General features: G+C 36.4%; 1 pseudogene; it reads left to right on the top strand.

The window, feature by feature from the left end:
* Positions 1 to 15,664: 15,664 nt before the first annotated feature.
* LOC143690412 (interferon alpha/beta receptor 1 pseudogene) lies at positions 15,665 to 17,350 on the top strand (annotated as a pseudogene).
* The last annotated feature ends 1,858 nt before the right edge of the window (positions 17,351 to 19,208 follow it).

Here is a 19,208-nt window from a genome sequence, read left to right as displayed (position 1 = left end):
GCTACCCTAGCTAGTTTCCTGTTTCTTCCTTATACCACTACCTTTACTCTCAGCAGCGTTTAGATCTCTACATAGTGTTAGTCAGGCTGTATCATTGTTTTCCAAAAATTCCCCAGTGGCTCCCCATTTCATTCAGAAGAAAAGCAGAAGTCCTTACAGCCCCTGTGTGTCTGCTTCCCCATTCATTTTACTCTTCCCTTCTTCTGTCTTTCTTTTTCTTCCCTCCCTTTCCTCTTCCCTTCCATCCTCCCTCCCTACTTCCCTCCATCCCTTCTTTCTTTTCTTTCCACCTTGTCTCTCTCTTTCTTTATTTGATACATGCACCTCCTAACTTACTTTGTAATTTACTCATTTATTAGGTTTATTGTTTATTGTGTGTCCTCATGAAGGGTGGGGATTTGGGGTTGTTTTGTTTACTGGTAACTTAAGCTGCTGGTACAGTGTCTGAGAAATTGTAGGTGCTCAGTGTGCACTGAAAGAATACGTTTGGAGCTTATTGGACAAGGCAAGAGTGGTAAGAGATATCAGAGAGTTTGCAGTGGCCAAATCAGGCAGAGATTTTGATACAAATGTTATTAGAATGGATTGAAAAGTATGGAACTGACAGTGACAATCGTATTTAAGTTTGTGAATTTGTAAGGCTTTGTGGAAAAAGTATTATAGAGATGCAAGAGAGGAAGCAGTAACATCTGAAGCTTTGTCCCCCACTGAGTAAAGCAACAGTAGGGAGATGGATGCTCTTAGGGGCAAGTCGGTTAAGCTATGAAAATGTCATGTTCTGATCTCTCCTTTAGAGATTTGCTTTCTGTGGGGATTGGCTATAACAGTCTGTCTATTAGATTTTACTGCATACATGTAGGAAAACTTTTTGCAGACTCCATACAGATTCCTATCTTTCTTCATAATTTCATTGTTTACAATGCAATAGGTTATAATTTTACTTTAATTCTTAAATTTCTTTCATCTATCCATTCAAGAAACATTAAAAAAAAATATGTATATCACCTACTGAGTGTCAACTATGCCCTGATGATATAGATTAAAAAGCACCAGTTATTTTAAATATTTACTTGCAAAATGCCTCTTTCATCATTAAACTTAGTGATAATTCCAATGAATTTTAAGGGAAGTACAGGATGCTTTAAAGAAGAAAGCAACGGAATTTAGCAGAATCTGGTAGTGGGAGAGAATCCTCCCAGAGGAAATGGCTTGCGATTGAAGGATGAGCCAGGCAAGGAGAGTGGATGCAGTGGAATGCTAGTAAATGTTTAAAAAATAGTTCTGAAAAAAAAAAAGCCAGATTTGTAGCATTTAATAACCAGCTTGCAAAATTCCTGAAAATCTAACAATCACTGTGAGCCAATGCAAGCATGCTCCAGCACATACCCAGCACTGAAGGTGGGAGAGGAAGGTGGCATTCAGGCAGAGGAAAGAGCATGCAGAAGGGACTGGAGGCTGGAGAGTGCCTAGTGCAGTCTTTTTTTAATTGTAAAATATACATAAAATAATTTTGACCATTTTAAAGTATACAGTTCTGTGGGAGGTACATAGACAATGTTGTGTGACCTTCACTATTATCTATCTCTAGAACAATTTCAGTATTCAAAATAAAAATTCAAATGCCTAGTGCTTTCTTAAAGAAGTCTGGAATGGCTGGTGGATAAAGAGAAAGATAGAGAGCGCCATAAAATGAGGCTGCAGTGGCACATAAGAGTCAGTCATTAACATTTCTTCCTAATTCCATATTTAACAGCATTCTCTTGGTGGCTTGAAAGTGGCCACACACACAAAAATATTTACACAATGTAAATCTGAAAATCAGGGTTCCTCTGGTTGCTAAACATCTATCACTGGCAGGAACCAGGCCATACAAGACCACTTAATAAAGTCATGGAAAAGATTTTAATCTTAACTTTAGTGATGAGAAATCATTGACAGATGATTGACTTTTTTTTTAGTGTTCTCTTTTTTATTTTTATTTTTATATATTTTTAATTTAAGAAAACAAACAATATACTTAGAACCACCAACAATGGATATCTCAGTTAGCTTAAACATAGGCATATTTAAATAAAGTATCCATAAAATTATTGTAAAACCTGTGTTTGGACAGTAAGTTTCATAAACCAACTTAAAATTAAGGCAACAAGGAAAAAAATCTACATATTCAGATGGCAAAATTCTTAAGTTCTAAATATTAAAAACTCAGTTAGATACCATTTAATCAGCTGTTAAAACTGTGAATGTTCTCAAAATATCAAGAGTACATTCTTACGAATCTCTGCATTGCTATAGCAATGACCTATGTTACTAAATATTTTCCTTATTTCAGGAAAATATGAAGATGCAAATATTTTTACAATTAACATATGGAAATCTTAACCACCTAACATGGATATCTTAGTTAGCTTATAGATGATTGATTATTGATTTATTTATTTTAATTTTCAAAATTTTAAAAAAAATACCAAACAAACGCAAACATTCCTAACTTTTGATCATTCTGTTCTACATATATAATCAGTAATTCACATATCATCACATAGTTGCATATTCATCATCATGATCATTTCTTGGAACATTTGCACCTATTCAGAAGAAGAAATAAGAAGAAAACAGAAAAAAATTCATACATACCATACCCCTTACCCCTCCCCCTTATCAGTCACCAGCATTTCAATCTAAATTTATTTTAACATTTGTTCCCCCTATTATTCATCTTTATTCCATATGTTTTACTCATCTGTTGATAAGGTAGATAAAAGAAGCATCAGACACAAGGTTTTCACAATCACTCAGTCACATTGTGAAAACTATATCATTATACAATCATCTTCAAGAAACATGGCTACTGGGACACAGCTCTACATTTTCAGGCAGTTCCCTCCAGCCTCTCCACTACATCTTGACTAACAAGGTGATATCTACTTAATGCATAAGAATAATCTCCAGGATAACCTCTAGGCTCTGGAATCTCTCAGCCATTGACACCTTATTTTGTCTCATTTCACTCTTCCCCCTTTTGATCAAGAAGTTTTTCTCAATCCCCTGATGCTGAGTCTCAGCTCATTCTAGGATTTCTGTCCCATGTTGCCAGGAAGGTCCACACCCCTGGGAGTCATGTCCCACGCAGACAGGGGGAGGGTGGTGAGTTTGCTTGTGTGTTGGCTGGAGGGAGAGGCCACATCTGAGAAACAAAAGAGGTTCTCTTGGGGTGACTCTTAGGCCTAATTTTAAGTAGGCTTGACCTATCCTTTGTGGGATTAAGTTTCATATGAACAAACCCCAAGATTGGGGGTTCAGCCTTTAGCTTTGGTTGTCCACACTGCTTGTGAGAATATCAAGAATTCAACTTGGGGAAGTTGAATTTTCCCCCTTTCTCACCATTCCCCGAAGGGGACTTTGCAAATACTTTTTTATTCACTGTTCAAATCACTCTGGGATTTATCAGGGCATCACTCTGGACAAACCAACAAAATTTCATGTAATTAAACAACTACGTAAGTTATATTAGGAGCTGCACTAGTCAAAATATAAATTTTGTACCAAATAAACATTTTTTGCTTTAGTCTCACACATAAGTTAAAATTTTAAAATATTAATTACCATCTATTTTCAGCACCCTGCAGTAATGACATTCCTTTGTTCTTCCTCATGCAAAAACATTTTTTAAATTTCTACCTTTAGTCACTATAGATGATTGATTTTTAACCAGAGAATCACATAGTCAGATATGCCTTTTAAAAAGTGCTAAGAAGGACTTCCATTTTTGGAAGATGGAATAGATGTACTTTTCCCTCTAGTTTAGCTAATGTAATATATAAAACAAACATAGGAAGCTTGGAAAGTGGAGAGAAGGCAGCATATCAGCTAGGGACCTTAGGACCTGAGGAAATGCTTTTTTTTTTTTAATTGTGAAATAAAGCATCTATACAAAGAAAAGAAAGAAAAAGAAATAATTTTCAAAGTACACTTCAACAAGTAGTTACAGAACAGATTTCAGAGTTGTTATGGGTTACCATTCAGCTATCAGATTTTTCCTTCTAGCTGTTCCAAAATGCTGGAGACTAGAAGAAATATCAATATAGTGATTCAGCAGTCATACTCATTTGTTCAATCCTGATTTCTCTGTTATACCTCCTCCTTCTCCTTCGATCCTTTTCCAAATCTATAGGGATCTTTCGGGAATGCCCTATCTGAGTTTTTCATGTCAGGAAGGGTATCCACACTAAAGGATAGGGGGATATAATTAATTGATAATCTTGGAGAGGCTGGTCCCTCTAGGTTTCAGGATTTGTCTGGCCTAGGAACTCTCTGGAAATTATAAGTTCTGGGAAAGCAAACTTAGTGCATGAAACTTTTATACAGTCTCAGTTGAGCCCTAGGTGTTCTTAAGAGTTAATAAGACTGCTATTGGTTGGGTTTAACAGTCCATATCTGGGATCTAGGTATTACAGAGTCACCCAAAATTCCAGGGAAATACCAACTGATACACATATAGTGCAGTGTCTCAGAATCTAGAAATACCCTTACAACTTCGGCCTAAGGTGGCTGCTATAAGGGCTTACAATTTAGGCCTCAATTTTCTTATAAGTATTTTCTGAAAAAAGACCTTAGTGTATTTGTTCTTTTGTTTCTGGCTTATTTTGCACAACATATTGTACCCAAGGTTTATTCAGTTCATGTGTGCCTCTCGACATCCTTCCATTTTGTAGCTGCACCATATTCCATCATATAAATGTATCACAGTTATCCATTCTGCTTCTTAGTCACTGTACCCTTCAGTTCCCCCCATCTATTGGGCATCATGGATAATGTCCAAAATAAACAAACCGTGTCTTACAATATTCTCATTTGGTTGTACAATAAGCGGCACTCTCAATTTTAGACAATTTTCATTGGTCCATAGTGAGAAAGAACTGACAAACACAATATCACCAAACATCAAGTCAAAACTACCCATTATCACTCATCTTCCCTTACCAAGGCATTTCTTTTTGCCTCACATATCCCAGACTTGGAGCTGAAGGAGTTAGCAACCTAGAAATGTCAATTGGCGCAGACAAGAAGAAAAATCTCCAACAAAGTCCTGCTCTCTCTCACAAAAGGACTAGGAAAGGAGCAGCTTAACAAACAGAGATCTTTTAGATAGTAATTACTCTACCCTGTCCAATAAAAAAAAAAATTACTCCACCCCCACCCTAACCAGGAAAGCCTGAATGGGGAGCCTAGATGCCCACACTTACAGGACTGTAACTATTCTCCCCAACCTCCCAGCTGGTGTACTATAGGAGAAGGCCAAGTAGGAAGCTGGGACTTTCATCCCTCTGGCTGGTAATGAGCTCTCCCACTCCATGGTCAGGACTATGCAGGGAGCAGAGACTTACATCTTCAGCAAGCAGTGACAAGGTGTACCTTCTATTTCCTACTGGAGTGGTATCAGAGGAGACCTAGTAGAAAGTTAGGACTTGCATCATCACCCAGTGCTAATGAAGCCTCCCCTACCATAGGAAAAACCACATGGGAAGCTGGAATTCCCATCTCCACCCTGTAGTAGCAAGAAGCACCCACATTCTTGGGGTCAGTGGAGTCCAAGTGGGGAACCTGGACTTCTATTTCCTTCTTCTAGTACTGAAGTTGGAGTCTCTACCTTCAACTTCTGGTGCAATGTCATAGAAAGTCAGTTAAACAAAGTTTAAATAAGATGCAGAATCTCATAACTTAATATTACAATGTCCACATTTCAATAGAAAATTACTCAACCTACAAAAACCATGATAGGTCAAATGAAATGAAAAAAAGACAATCAGTAGATGCTTTTGTTGAGATGACAGAGATGTTAAAATCATCTAACAAAGATTTTAAAGAAGCTATGATAAAAATGTTGTAATGAGTATTTATACATGTGCTTGAAACAAATGGGGAAAAAAGAGTCTCAACAAATAAATAGGTGATATAAAGAAGAAACAAATAGAAATTTTAAGATTGAAAAATATAATAACAAATAAAAAGCTTAGACGTTGTTCTCACCAACAGAATGGAAGGGAAAAAGGAAAGAATCACTGAACTTGAAGATAGAATAAAGAAATTACCCAATCTGACCAACACAGAGAAAGCAGACTGGAAAACAACAACAACAAACAAACAAGAAACAGCCTCACAGATCTGTGGGGTACAATATAATAATAGATCTAAAATCTGTGTCATCAGGATCTGGGAAGGAGAGGAGAAAAAAGGGCTTAGCTGAAAGGGTACTTAAATAAATAATGGCTGAAAACTTCCCAAAGTTGGCAAGATTCAACAAGCTGAGTGAACCTCCAAAATATTCAAGAAACTGAGTGAACACCAAGCAGGTTAAATGTGAAGAAATCCATGCCAAAATACATCACAATTAGACTTCTGAAAACTAAAGACAAAGAAAAAAATCTTAAAAGCAGCCAGAGAAAAACTACACCTTACTATGGGGGAAAAACAGTTCAAACGACTGTGGATTTCCCATCAGAAACCTTGGAGGCCAGGAAAAAAGTGACATAATGTTTTTAAATTCTGGAAGAAAAAAAGCTGTCAATCTAAAACCCTACGCTCAGTGAAAATATTCATTATAAAGGAATCTCCTTATCTCTGGGCATTATTTTTTTTTTCATTTAATTTTCTTTGTCTGTTTTCCTTATTGGGAAGAAAAAGAAAGGAAAGAGAAATCAAGATATTCTCAGATAAAGGAAAACTAAAAGAATTTGTTGCCAGTAAGCCTACCTTAAAAAAAATAACTAAAGAAAAATCCTAAATATAAAGGAAACAAAAGGAGGAAATTGGAAAATCAAGAAGGGAGAAAGAATATGGTAAGCAAAATTATTTGTAAACACATTTAGTCACTATCATTAGACACTCTAGGCATTCCTAGATTGTATCATCTCAGTCTTTATCATATATCTGAGACTAAAGCAAAAAATGTTTATTTGGTACAAAATTTATATTTTGACTAGTGCAGCTCCTAATATAATTTATGTGGACAGCTTAATTGAACACCATAAGTACATGGAACCTTGGATAGGGCATGAGATTTTGTAAGTTTGTCCAGAGTGATGCCCTGATAAATCCCAGAGTGATTTGAACATTGAATAAAAAAGTATTCACAAAGTCCCCTTGGGGGAATGGTGAAAAAGGGGGAAAATTCAACTTCCCTAAGTGGAGAATTCTTGATATTTTCACAAGCAGTGGGGACAACCAAAGCAATAGATGGAGCCCCCAGTTTTGGGGTTTGTTCATATGAAACTTTACCCCACAAAGGATAGGCTAAGCCTACTTAAAATTAGGCCTAAGAATCAACCCCAGGAGAACCTCTTTTGTTGCTCAATGTGGCCTCTCTCTCTCTCTCAGCCACCATGACAAGCAAACTCACCACCCTCCCCCTGTCTACGTGGGACATGACTCCCAGGGGTGTGGACCTTCCTGGCAACGTGGGACAGAAATCCTGGAATGAGCTGGGACTCAGCACCAAGGGATTGAGAAAACCTTCTTGATCAAAAGGGGGAAGAGTGAAATGAGACAAAATAAAGTGTCAATGGCTGAGAGATTCCAAACAGAGTTGAGAAATTATCCTGGAGGTTATTCTTACACATTAAATAGATATCACCTCTTTAGTTAAGGTGTAATGGAGAGGCTGGAGGGAACTGCCTGAAAATGTAGAGCTGTGTTCCAGTAGCCATGTTTCTTGAAGATGATTGTATAATGATACAGTTTTCACAATGTGACTGTGTGATTGTGAAAACCTTGTGTCTGATGCTCCTTTTATCTACCTTTTCAACTGATGTGTAAAATATACTGATTAAAAACAAATAATAGGGGTGGGTCAGGGTGGCTCAGTAGTCAGAGTTCTCACCTGCCATGCCGGAGACCTGGATTTAATTCCCAGTGCCTGCCCATGCAAAAAAAATAAAAATAAAAAATAAGAAAAAGAAATAATAGGGGGAACAAATGTTAAAATAAATTTAGTAGATTGAAATGTTAGTGATCAATGAAAGGGAGGGTTAAGAGGTATGGTATGTATGAATTTTTTTCTCTTTCTTTTTATTTCTTTTTCTGAATTGATGCAAGTGTTCTAAGAAATGATCGTGATGATGAATATACAACTATGTGATGATATTGTGAATTATTGATAATATATGCAGAATGGAATGATCATATGGTAAGAATGTTTGTGTTTTTTGTTTAAAATTTTTTTAAAATTCATTAAAAAATTATTTGTGAATGCAATAAACCTTCTCTCTCCTTCTGAGTTTTCTGAATTATATTTGACATTTGAAGCAAAAATGTAGCATAGTCTGAAGTCATTCTAAATATATGTAGAGGTAATATTTGAGAGAATTATATTATAAACTGAGAACAGTAAAATAACATAAAGGGAGGTAAGATTTCTATATTTCACTCAAACTGGTAAAAGGATGTATCAGTAGACTGTTCTGCATTATGATATGTAATACCTACAGCAACTACTAAAAAGAAGATACACAAAGTGACTTAGTAAGAAAACACTACAGATAAGTCAAAATAAAATTCTAAAAAATGTTCACCCACAGAAAGGCAGGAAAAGAAAAGCAGAGAAACAAAAACAAATATAAAAAAATAAAAGATAAAATGACAGATGTAAGACTTCAACATATCAATAATTGCATTAAATGTAAATGTTCTAAATACACAATTCAAAGCAGAGATTGGCAGTGTGGGTTAAAAACATGACCTAACTATATGTTGTCTACAAGAAATTCACTTCAAAAATCACAATTTAGGCAGGTTGCAAATAAAATAATATATCATGAAAACATTGATAAAAGGAAAGCAGGAGTGACTATATTAATATAGACAAAAGACATAAGATAATGGAGTATTATGAGAAATAAAAAAGAGACATTGCATAATGATAAAATGGTCAATAATACAACAGGTAGACATAATAATTATGAATGTATGTGGCCTAAAATAAAGCTTCGAAATATGTGAAACCAAAATGATAGACCTGAAAGTAGAAATTAGTCAAATCCACAATTATAGTTGGAGAGTTCAGTCTTTCTTCAATAATTGATATAACAACTTGACAGAAAATCAGCAAAGCTATAGAAGAACTTGACATCATCAAACAATAGAATTTAATGACATTTTGAACACTCCACCTAACAGTGGCAGAACAGATGCTATTTTTCAAGTGTCATGGAACATACACTAAGACAAACCATACTCTGAGCCATAAACAAATTTCAACAAGTTTAAAAGAATTGAAATCATAAAGAGTATTCTCACAAATGGAATCAATCTAAAAGTCAGTAACAGAAAGCTAACAGGAAATTCTCTAAACACTTAGAAGCTAAACAACACACTTCTAAAAAATTCATGGGTCAAAGATGAATCCTCAGGGCCAATAAACCGAATGAACTGAATGAGAATGAAAACATAATATATCAAAATTTGTGGGATACAGCTAAAACAGTCCTGAAAGGGAAATTAAAAATATATGTTTTTATTGACACACTTTGCACACATACAGTCCATACATAGTATACAATCAATGACTCACAATATCATCACGTAGTTGTGTATTCATCACTGTGCTGGTTTGAAAGGATGTATGCCCCCTAGAAAAGCCATGTTTTAATCAAAATCCCATTTCATAAAGGTAGAATAATCCCTATTCAATACTGTATGTTTGAAACTGTAATCAGATCATCTCCCTGGATGATGTGATTTAGTCAAGAGTGGTTGTTAAACTGGATTAGGTGATGACATGTCTCCACCCATTTGGGTGGGTCTTGATTAGTTTATTGGAGGATAACTTAGAAAAGAGGAAACGTTTTGGAGAATGGGAGATTCAGAGAGCAGAGAACGTTGCAACACCACGAAGCAGAGAGACCACCAGCCAGCAGCCTTTGGAGATGAAGAAGGAAAATGCCTCCCGGGGAGCTTCATGAAACCAGAAGCCAGGAGAGAAAAAGCCAGCAGATGATGGCACGTGCTCGCCATGTGCCCTTCCAGCTGAGAGAGAAGCCTTGACTGTGTTCGCCATGTGCCTTCTCATTGAGAGAGAAACCCTGAATTTCATCGGCTTTCTTGAACCAAGGTATCTTTCCCTGGATGGATGCCTTAGATTGGACATTTCTATAGACTTGTTTTAATTGGGACATTTTCTCCACCTTAGAACTGTAAACTAGCAACTCATTAAATTCCCCGTTTTAAAAGCCATTCCGTTTCTGGTATATTGCAGTCCAGCAGCTAGCAAACTAGAACAATCACCATGATCATTTTTTAGAACATTTGCATCACTCCAGAAAAATAAATAAAAAGAAAAAAGGAAAAACTTGTACATCCCATACCCCTTCCCCTCCCTCTCACTGACCACTAAAATTTCCATTTACCCAATATATACCCTATCATTTATTTATTTTTTATCCATGCATGTTTGCTCATCTGTCCATACTCTGGATAAAAAGAGCATCAGAGACACGACTGTCACAATCACGTAGTCACACTGTAAACGCTATATAGTTTTATAGTCTTTTTCAGGAATCAACGCTATTGGAACACAGCTCAACAGTTTCAGGTACTTTTCTCCAGCCACTCCAATACACCATAAACTAAAAAGGGGTTTCTATATAATGCATAAGAATAATGTCCAGGGTAACTCTCGACTCCATTTGAAATCTCTCAGTCACTGAAACTTTATTTTGTCTCATTTCTCTCTTCTCCCTCTTGGTGAAGAAGGTTTCTTCAATCCCATGATGCTGGATCCTGGCTCATCCCAGGGGTTCTGTCCCACATTGCCAGGGATGAGTTCTGTTGCTGGGAGTCATGTCCCACTTAGTGGGAGGGCAGGGCCAAAAGGGTTATGTTCTAGTTTGCTAGCTGCTGGAATGCAATATACCAGAAACGGAATGGCTTTTAAAAGGGAGAATTAAATGAGTTGCAAGTTTACAGTTCTAAGGCCAAGAAAATGTCCCAATTAAAACATGTCTAAAGAAATGTCCAATCAAAGGCATCTAGGGAAAGATACCTTGGTTCAAGAAGGCCGATGAAGTTCAGGGTTTCTCTCTCAAGTGAGAAGGCACGTGGCGAACACAGTCAGGGCTTCTCTCTCAGCTGGAAGGGCACATGGTGAATACGGTGTCATCTGCTAGCTTTCTCTCCTGGCTTCCTATTTCATGAAGCTCCTCGGGAGGCATTTTCCTTCATCTCCAAAGGTCACTGGCTGGTGGACTCTCTGCTTCGTGATGCTGCAGCATTCTCTGCTCTCTCTGAATCTCTCTGAATCTCCAAAATGTTTCCTCTTTTATAGGACTTCAGAAACTAATCAAGACCCACTCAAATGGGTGGAGACATGTCATGCCCTAATCCAGTTTAACAACCATTCTTAACTAAATCACATCAACCAGGGAGATGATCTCATTACAGTTTCAAATATACAGTATTGAATAGGGATTATTCTACCTTTAAGAAATGAGATTTATATTAAAACATGGCTTTTCTTAGGGGGCATACTTCCTTTCAAACCAGCACAGGTTATTTTTAGTATTAAATGCATAGTAGAAAAAGAGGAAAAATTCACAGATCAATAATTTAAGTTCCCACCCTAAGAAATTAAAAAAAGAAGGACAAAATAAAACTGAACAACAGAAGGAAAGAAATAATAAAAATAAGAGCTTAAATGTAATTAAAAATAGAAAAGCAATGAAACAAGGAGATGGTTTTTTGAAAGGTCAACAAAATTGATAAACATGTAGCAAGACTAGCAAAGATAGAAGATGCAAACTACTAATACCAGAAATGATCCAGGGGATATCACTACAGACCTTGATGACATCAAAAGGCTCATAAAGCAACACTACAAACAACTCTAATACGTAACTTTGACAACTTAGACAAAATGGACCACTTCCTTGAAAAACACAAAGTACCACAACTCACTTAATATGAACTAGATTAGGGAATTGAATTTATAATTTAATCCCACCCAAAGAAATCTCCAAGCTTATATGATTTCACTGGAGAATTCTACCAAGTGGAAAGAAAAATTAACATCCATTCTACACATTCTATCACAGAAAATAAAAACACACTTTCCAATTTATTTCATTAAGTTAGTTACTTTGATAAAAATATCAAACTAAGACCTTAAAAAAATCTACAAACCAATATCCCTCATGAATTTATATGTGAATGAATATCTTTAAAAAAATACTAGCAAATAGAATTCAGCAATATATAAAAGTAATTTTACATCATGACCAAGTAGAGTTTATTCCAGGGATAAGGGATTAAAAGACTCAAGAAGGAAAATCACATAATACTATCAATAGATGCATAAAAAACATCTGACAAAACTCAACACCCATTCATGATAAAAATTCTCAGAAAAATAAGAATAGAGGGGAACTTCCTTAACTTGATAAAGAACATCTACAAAAAAATCTACAGGTATCATTATATCTAATAGTGAAACACTGCATACTTTCCCTCCAAGATTAGGAATAAGGCAAGAATGTCTTCTCTTATGACTTTCATTCAATATACTACTGGAATTTCTAGGAACAAAAGGTATACAGACTGGAAATAAATAAAACTGTCCCATTTTTATGGCATGAATATGTATAAAATCTTGATGTATCTACAAAAAGTATTCCTAGAACTAATGAGCGAGTTCAGCAAAGTATCAACAAGATACAAGGTAAATACGCAAAAATCATTGTGTTTTTAGATACTTGCAATGAATACACAGACACCAAAATTTAAAACACAATACCATTTAAAAATCATTCAAAAAGTCAAATATTTAGGTATAAATCTATAAAACATATACTGAACTTGTACATTGGAAACTTCACAATGCCGTTGGAAACTATTAAATGAATAGAAAGACATACTATACACATGGATTGGAAGATTCAAAATAAAGATGTCAGTTCTCATCAAATTGATACAGATATAATGCAATTCCTATAAAAAACCCAGCAAAACTTTTGGTAAATATAGACAAGATCATACTAGAATGTATACAGGAATGCAAAGGAAATAGAATAGTTAAAACAATTTTGAAAAGGAACAATGTGGGAAGAATTACTCTTCTGGTTTAAAGACATTATACAGTTACATAATCAAGACTGTGTGGTTTTGGTGGAGAAATAGACACAAAGATCAGTGGAACAGAACAGAGGGTCCAGAAATAGACCCACACAAATATGCTCAACTGATTTTTTAAAACATTTTTTTATTGTGCAATATAACATATATTAAAAAAAGCAAGCAGTAAATTTCAAAGTACATTGTAACAAGTAGTTATAGTACAGAGTCTGGCATAGGTTACAGTTCCACAACTTTACACTTCTCCTTCTAACTGCTCCAACACACTGGAGACTGAAAGAAATATCAATATAATGATTCAGCAGTCATACTCATTTTTAAATCCTATCTTCTCTATTAAAATACCTCCTTCTTCTTTGGTGCTTCTCCCAATCTTCAGGGGTACTTGGGCTATGCTCATTCTAACCTTTTCATGTTTGAAAGGGCTGTCGATAATACAGAATAGGGGTCTGGAACTAGTTGATATTCTTGGAGAGGCTGGCTTCTCTGGATTTCAGTACTTATCTGGCCTAGGAACCCATCTGGAGGTTGCAGGTTTCTAGAAAGTTATTTTAGTGTGTGAAACTTTTGTAGACTCTCAGATAAAGCCCTAGGTGTTCTTTAGGGTTGAGAGGAATGGTTTTGGTTGTAGTTTGGCAAATCCTGGTAAATAGCAATATCTAGCTGATGCTAGTGTAAGAGTAGTTTCTGGAATAGCCCTTGACTCTATTTGACTTCTCTTAGCCATTGATACTGTATTAATTTTCTAATGCTGCTGGAAAGCAATATACTAGAAATGGAATGGCTTTTAAAAAGGGAATTTAATAAGTTATGAGTTTACAGTTCTAGTGTAGAGCTGAGAAAAATGTCCAAACTAAGGCATCAACAAGGCTGATGCCTTCTGGAACATCTTCTGAACACCTCTGGGAAGGCACGGGGCTGGTATCTGCTGGTCCCTTGTTTCTGGGCTTTGTTACTTTCAGCCTCTGTTTCTTGTGGTTTCCTCTCTAGGCATTTGTGGGCCATCACCTAGCTCCACTGGAACACAACTGTGGGTTCTGGCTCGCTCAGCATCTCATGGGAAGACACATGGTGATGTCTGCTGGGTTCTGCATTTCCACATGTCTAGAACTCATGTTGACACTGTTGGCTCTGTTCTCCAACCATAGGCATCTGTGTCAGTTCTAAGTTCCCTCCAAAATGTTTCCTCTTTTAAAAGACCCCAGTAAACTAATCAAGGCCCACATTGAATGGGTGTAGTCACATCTCCATCTAACAAAAAGGTCACAACCACAATTGGCATACCACGCCTCCGTGGAGATAATCTGATCAAAAGTATCTACTCTACAATATTGAATCAGGAACAAAAGAAATGGTTGCCCCACAAGATTAGATCAGAATTAAAACATGACTTTTCTTGGTAAACAATAGGCTTAAACTGGCACAGATACCTTATTTTGTTACATTTCTTTACACCCTTTTGGTCAGGAAGGTGTTGTTAATCCCATGGTGCCAGGGAGAGCCCAAAAGATTTTTGACAAGGGTCCAAAAGCAATGAAATAGAGGAAAGATAGCCTTTTAAACAAATGATGCTAGAGTAATTGGACATCCATAGGCAAAAAAAGAACAATGACCCAAGTCTCATACCTTATACAAAATTAAACTCAAAATAGATCATGTGGGTGTACAAGGGTAGTTCAGTGGTAAAATTCTCGCCCGCCATGTGGGAGACCCATGTTCAATTCCCAATCCATGCACATCCCCCCAAAACAAACAAATAAGCAAAACAAACAACAAACAAACAAACAAAAATTCAACAAATGGTGCTGCAATAATGGGATACTCACTTGGAAAAATAATTAAATGTGACCCTGCCATACAACATACCAAAAAAAAAAAAAAGGATCATGCATTTACATGTAAAATTATGAAATTTTCAGAATTAAACATCAGAGAATATCTTTGGGGTCTAAGACAACGCAATGAGTTCTTTGGCTTGACATGAAAAGCACTATCCATCAAAGGAACAACTGATAAATTGGACTTCATCAAAATTAAAAACTTTTTTGATCTTTGAAAGACCTTATGAAGAGGATGAAAAGACAAGCTACAGAGTGGGAGAAAGATTTCCAAATGGTATATCCAACAAAAGACTAGTAGTCTTTGAGACTACTTAAAGAACTCTTAAAACCCAATGATAAAAAACAAAACAAATTAGAAAACAAGCAAAAGACATGAAAAGATACTTTAATGAAGAAGATATACAGATAGTGAATAAGCACATGAAAAATTGTTCAATATCATTAGCTGTTAGAGAATGAAAATTGAAACAACACCTATCAGAATGGCTAAAATAAAAAATAAAAAAATAGTGGCAACAACAAACGTTGGCAAGGATGTAAAGAAACTGGATCAATCATACACTGTGAGTGGGGATGGCAAATGATACAGCCACTTTGGAAACAGTTTGGCAGTTTCTTTAAAATGTAAACATGTGGGCTCCCAGCGACTGCCCAAGGAGGCTGAGGATGTGACCCTCAGGGTTGGCCTTGATCCGCGGACGATGGTTACCCTTTTGGGCCCCACGGCCCTCATGGTGGTAGTTAAGGTGCCGTGGGCGTTGCTCGTGGCTGCAGGAGGAAAAAATCTAAAATCTCCCCAGAATGTAGAGGTCTCTATCATAGATGACAGCTTTATCCTGAAGTGAAACGGAAGCAATGAGTCTATCAGGAATGTGACTTTTTCAGCAGATTATCAAATATCTGGGATGAATAATTGGATAAAATTGCCTGGGTGTCAATATATTACTAGTACCAAATGCATCTTTTCTTCTGCCAAGCCAAAAGTTTATCAAGAAATTAAATTGCATATAAAAGCAGGAAAGGGAAACAGTACTTCTCCATGGCATGAGGTTGACCCATTTATAACATTTCTAAAAGCTCAGGTTGGTCCTCCAGAAGTACATTTAGAAGCTGAAGATAAGGCAATAATAATTACCATCTCCTCTCCTGGAACAGAAGATAATGTCTTGCTGGCTATGGATAAGTCAAAGTTCATTTACAACTTGCTTTTCTGGAAAAAATTTTCAGGTGTAGAAAAAAGGATTGCACCCGTTTATTCCAGAGATAAGATTTATAAACTCTCACCAGAGACTGCTTATTCTTTTAAAGTTAAAGACGACTACGCTTGCAGAAAAAAGACAGTTTGTATAGTCCAGTGTACTGCATAAATACCACAGTTGAAAATAAATTGCCTCCACTGGAAAATGTAGAAAGTTGATGTTGAAAATCAGAGCTGTGTTCTTAAATGGGATTCCTCATATGAAAATATGACCTTTCAAGTTCAGTGGCTTCAAGCTTATTTAAAAATTTTTTTTGGGAACCATTCAAATAAATGGAAACAAATACCTGAAGGTAAAAATGCCAAAACTACCCACTGTGACTTTCCCCGGGATAGTTTCCCAAAAGGAATTTACTTCCTCCATGTACAAGCATCTAATGGGAATAACACATCTCTTTGATTTGAAGAGAAAAAGTTTGATACTGATAAACTAGCTGTCATACTACCTCCAGTCATCAACGTGAAATCCATTAACAGTTCCCTACATATCTATCCCAGTGGTCCATAAGAGTCAGAAAACAAGTCTGTGAACCAGAATTACCCAACAATTTATGAAATTGTTTTTTTTTGGAGAACACATCAACTGCTGAGAGGATAAAACTGATTTTACTTTTCCTAACTTTCAGCCACTGGCTGTGTATTATGTCAAAGCCAGAGCACTGGTTGAACTTGAAAAATGGGATAAAAGCAGTGTTTTTAGTGATGTTGTGTGTGAGAAAACAAAACAAGGAAATACCTCCATAACCTGGATTATAATTGAAATTTGTGTTGCATTATTTTCCTTCCCGTTTGTCATTTATGCTGTGAAGAGCCTCTTGAAATGTATCAAATATGTGTTCTTTCCATCATGTACACCTCCTTGCAGTGTAAATGAGTTTTTGTCTGAAAATCCACTAAAGAATCTACTCCTTTCCACTTCTGAGGAACAAACCAAAAATGTTTTATAATTTAAAACACAAGCATTATTGATACAGTAGAAAAGACTCCTCAAATTGATGAAGACCACAAAAAATACAATTCCAAGACTAGTCAAGACTCAGGAAACTACTCTAAGGAAGATGAAAATAGTGAAGGTAACGCAGGTGAAGATCTTCTACAAAGAGATCACGTGACCAGAAATGAACTCTAAGTATCAGGCAGATCGGTGAGAATTTTGCTGTGGGAGCCTGAGCTCCTTGCTCCTCTCAGTAACTGTAAAGAGAATTCTTCATATCATAGGTCCTTAAAATATTAGCAAACTACAATTTTAAAATGAAATTACAGGTTATTTAGAGAAAGGTTTCTACCTTCATTGCCATTCATAAAGTCTTGAAAGACCTGTAGTTAGACCTACCTTTGATGAAATAAGTTGAGGGGCACTCCTGTTAACCCTGATGTGTAAGTATCATGGTGCTGGCTGTGTTTTGTGGCAAAGGAGGATATTTAAGTCCCTGTCAGCTAATGCTATCATGTGTTCCTACCATGTGTGTCATCTCTTTAGTCGCCGTTCCCAGTATTATATTTCATTATTTTGGGGGAGATACTGAGAAATTCATTCTTTTCTTTGACATGAGGTAGGCCCTTAGGAAATTTATTTAGGGAAGTTTGGATACCTTCATCACTTGGTTTTCTGAAAATTGGTTTACCCTAGAAAACAGCCCTAGATGCCTGAAAAATGATCCTTAAAAGCTCTCCAAGCCTTTATCTATTAATCCCAAGAACCATGTGGTCCTGCCTCACAGTTACCTACTCCTTCATGGTTTAGTATTAAAGCTAGGTATGCTTTTACTATGCATTACAATATCCTAATTAGTAAGAGTAGAACAGCAGCTTCTGGTTAGAATTTGCAGTCACTAAAGTTAATGGGAAATAAATGAGTAACTATCTAATTAGGAAAGCTATTACTATTTTTTAAAATATAGGAGCGTAGAGAGGTTAGTCATAATGTTTGCAAGAAGACATGGGACCAGAACATGCTCATGATAAAATAGAGTAAAAAGTAGAATACTTCAGCAGGAAAAATATGTATATATCAGTTCTTAATTATTCACATACTATGGGATGTTTTTTTGTTTTTATGGCTTACATGTGTCATTTTTAATACCAGACTAACTTCTTCTCTGTACTGCCTAGCTTTGTTCAGGTATCCCTTTTGTTCATCCTGTATGTACTCAAGAAAGTGCAACGTATTTAATATCAATGTGAGGGGGAAAATATAACTAGAAAGAAAAACCTATTTTTAAAAATTATATAATGCTTTCCAAGGGCACCATAGCTTATTTTTAAATTACTTGATACTTGGGATTATTTGTAAATTTCTTATTAAAAAGGAAGTCTTGAGAATTATGGTGGTGTCTAGGGCAAAAATTCTCAACTCCAGTTGTTGAAGGGGCCAGTGCAGACACAGAGAACATGCTGGCAAGTGTGTGTAACCTGAGGCTGGTCTTGCTTCTAGTTTCTGCTGAGGTCACAGGTTGGTCCTGGTGGAAGAAAAGTTTGAAATCAGCTGCCCTAGAGAGGGCAGTTACACTAAAAACATCCCAGCACGCACGTAAGACAGCAAGTCATGCCACGTGGTCTCCTGGACCTGTAGTCCCAGCTTTCTAATAATTCTAGCAGAGAATAATGGACCATCAAGGAGGCTCAAGGGTCTCCTAGGAGAGAGAATTATCTGCTGGAGAATCCCCAGAGTGAACTGGAGCACTCTTACTCTCACATTTCTGACCAGAGGCCTTTGGTTTAGAGAAGATCTTCTGGCCTGGCCTCGGATTTATAAAAACCCTGTCACCTACAGAATTTGCCTTAAAGTAATTAGGAATATGTCATGACCCACTGCCACCTTCGGCTTTCAGACTGTGCCAATGGAATGGTCCTATGCAGTGTTTCAGGCCCTAGATTTCCTACAGTAAAAAACTTCCTTAAGTTGGACAAAAGAAGCAATGCCCCTGACAGATATTACAACCGAAAGACACCAGTGAAATTGCTAGATCCCTAACTTGTGGGGATGT

The sequence above is a fragment of the Tamandua tetradactyla genome, chromosome 7 (genome assembly GCF_023851605.1).
Source record: "Tamandua tetradactyla isolate mTamTet1 chromosome 7, mTamTet1.pri, whole genome shotgun sequence".
Lineage (NCBI taxonomy): Eukaryota > Metazoa > Chordata > Mammalia > Pilosa > Myrmecophagidae > Tamandua > Tamandua tetradactyla.
The sequence above is the reverse complement of the archived record's forward strand: the minus strand, read 5'-3'. Positions and strand labels throughout refer to the sequence as shown.